Source organism: Belonocnema kinseyi, chromosome 4, assembly GCF_010883055.1.
Source record: "Belonocnema kinseyi isolate 2016_QV_RU_SX_M_011 chromosome 4, B_treatae_v1, whole genome shotgun sequence".
In the NCBI taxonomy this organism is placed as follows: domain Eukaryota; kingdom Metazoa; phylum Arthropoda; class Insecta; order Hymenoptera; family Cynipidae; genus Belonocnema; species Belonocnema kinseyi.
The window spans coordinates 13,546,544-13,549,931 of record NC_046660.1 but is presented as its reverse complement, the minus strand read 5'-3'; positions in this window follow the sequence as shown (position 1 = coordinate 13,549,931).

Below are 3,388 nucleotides of genomic sequence, written 5' to 3'. Positions count from 1 at the left end.
TATTATTATTATTATTATTATTTTAGAAAACTTTTCCTTCTAAAATTTCTCTGAAATCTGCGAAATGAAAAAGTTCTAAGAAATAAAGGAATTCCAGAAATTCCATTGTTCGTCATTCCAATGGAAATACTCGTGAGTGTTTTCTCAGAAGTTAAAAGCATTCACGGCATTCAAATAATTTTAATAACGTAGAAATTTAGAAGAATTAAGAAATTTCTGAAAACTGAAGAGCATGCAATAATTGATAACTTGTAAAGAAATGATTTTCAGAAAAAATTCGTGATTTTGAATGCTATATTTCTCAATGATTTTAAACTGATTTTATTTCAAATAAAAAACATTATTTTGAATAAAAAAATTCAAATTTACAAAAAAACAACATTATTCTTAAACAGTTTCTTTTCAGTTGAATTTTTCCTGATCGTTGCTTGTTATCAATTAAAAAAAAGATTGCATTTTAATAAATAACAGCTTGTTTTTTCCAAAAAAGTATTCTCTGGAACTTTACTGTTTCCAATTTTAAAAGTAACTTTTTCTATTGCTGAAATCATTCCAATCATTTTTCTAAGAAAACAATTTTTAAAGAAATCATTATGTTTTGGGATTATTCAGTTATTTTAAAAATTGGAAACATTATAATTAAAGAGAATGTTCTTCCGTAAAAAATGAGTCGTCATTTGTTAAAATGCAATAATTTTTTTAAAATTGATAAGAATAAATTCCCACTCAGAAAAGGTTCATTGGTTGAACCATGGCTTAACAATGGCATAAGCGTCAGTCAACCGTTAGTTGCGCGTGAGTAAACCGTGGGTTGAGCGTGAGTTAACCGTGAGTTAACCGTGGGGTACGCGTGGAGTAAGCGTGACTCAATATTGGGTCAATGTTTACTCACGGTCGTCCCACGCTTGTCCCATAGTTAAGAAGGATGGGAAAGTACGGCTAATTGCCCCACTGCCATGCTTCGCCCACGTTCGAACGTGATTTCGTTGAAATTGAACTTGGCCAAATTTTCGGAAATGGACACAATGTACTAAATTTTTTACTTGTTGGAAAGGATTGGTGAAGACATATTTTCTTTTATTGGACTTTGCGCAATTTTTGTAGGAACCCGCGTAAAAGAAGTTTGCATGGCTCAAGCATGGCTAGACACTTGGAAATATCTAGCTTAAACCTGAATCAGGGCTGAATACTAGCATGGCGCAAGCCTTGCTTTTTGAGAACTTTTTAAGAATTTAAATTGTGCCAACTGTCAAAATAACTACCAACGATAAGCCGAAGATCGGGGTGAACAGAATCGCACACTCGATAGCTTAGCACCTATTCTACACAATCTTTTTCAAAATTAAAATAGTTCTGAATAGCGAAAATAATTCAAAATTGTCAGTAGACGATGTGGGTGCACCTGATCGAGCACCAGGTAGTTTAAAACGTATTCTACGAAAACTTTTTAAAAATATAAATTGTGCTAACTGTCAAAATAACTGCCAAAATAACTACTAATGCAAAGTCGACGATCCGGGTGCACCGGATTGAGCACCAGGTAGTTTAAGACGTATTCTACGAAAGTTTTGTACAAATTTAATTTTTCAAATAACGAAAACAATTCCAAATGGCGAATGTAAGACGCGGATGCACTGGGTCACACATCTGGTAGTTTAGCGCTGATTCGACGACAACTTTTTAACAATTCAAATTGTGCTAACTGTCAAAATAACTACTAATGGTCAGTCGACGATCCGGGTTAACCGGATCGAACACCAGGTAGTTTAGCACGTATTATACGAGAACTTTCAAAGAATTTAAACTATTTCGTCTCTAAAAATAAATACCAATCGTGAGTCGTCGACCCGGTGTGCTTACTATTGGAAGTTATTTTTTTTGTCAGAGCAATTTAAATTATGAAAAAGTTCTACTAGGATACGTATTAAGCTACCTGATCATTGGTATTTATTTTGGCAGTTGGCACAATTTAAATACCTAAAAAATTCTACTAGAGTACGTATTAAACTACTTGGTGCTCAATCTGGTGTATCCGGATCGTCGACTCGCAATTTTTACTTATTTTGGCTTTTAGAAAAATTTACATTTTGAAACAGTTCTTATCGAATACGTGGTAGGCTATCTGGGTCGCGACCCGGTGCTGCCGGGTAGTCGAGTCACCATTTGTAATTGTGTTCGATATAAAAACAAAATTAAATTGTCAAAAAGTTTTCGCAGAGTTCGTATTACGGTTCACCCGGATCGTCGGCTCATCATTGGTAGTTATTTTGGCAGTCAACACACTTAAAATTCTTCAAAAGTTCTCGTAGAATACGTCCTAAACTACCTAGTTCGCGACCCGGTGAACCCGGGTAGTCGAAGCACCATTTGGAATAGTTTTCGTTATTCACAAAACTTTAATTTTTTAGAATTTTTCGCGGAATACGCATTAAACTAGCAGTTGCTCAATTCGTTCCACCCGGCTTTTCGACTCACAATTTTTAGTTCTTTTGACTGTTGGAACAATTTAAATTTTAAAGAAATTCTTGTAGAATACGTGCTAAGCTACCTGGTGCGCGTCCCGGTGCATCCAGGTAGTGAACTTATTATTTGGAGACGTGCAGACTTATGGCAAACCTAAGGTTTTCATTTTGTACGCCAGCTAGTTTTCTCTGACACTTACAAGTTCTTAAGAATATTCATTTGTGTTTCGCGTGTTTTTTTTGTGTTTTCACTTCTTACTAAGTGAAACATTTATTTAAAAAGATTTCGAAATGAAAATTGAATCTTAAATTTTTTATTCTGTGGTCAATTTCAAAATCAAAATTTAGGAAAAAAATAAAACATGCTTGCATCATTATTTTTTGATTTACTTATGTTACATTAATTAAACTTGGTAACGTAGCACTAAACAAATTTATTTACTAAAGCATGTTGGTTAAATCTGACTTTCAATTTTTTTATATATGTTCGGCAGTGACACAATATATATTTCTGCTGAAGGATTTGAGAACGAAAGAAAAAAAGGACAAATATCTGTTTCGCAGTGTGGCATTAGATAAATATATTATAATATTATATAATATACAAAAAATTTATTTGCAAATCAATTATTTTTTGAAAGATGTTTTTTACGATTTTCCATAATTTTACGTTTTTTTAGTTATCATTTCTTAATCAAATGCATTATTTGGGCATTCTTCGGCAGGCAAATTTGGGTTTTCAATGCCAGTCCTATCAGTTGGGAACTTGATGACAATTTCAGCACCACTCACATTTATTGATCAGTCTTATGATTTTTGTTATCAATTGTTACGGTCCCCGTAGTTGAGAACCACTCTAAACAATTTGTCAGGAATGAGTCCCCGTCTGTGTTTACTAAACATAAACCAGGCTGGGAAAACCTTCC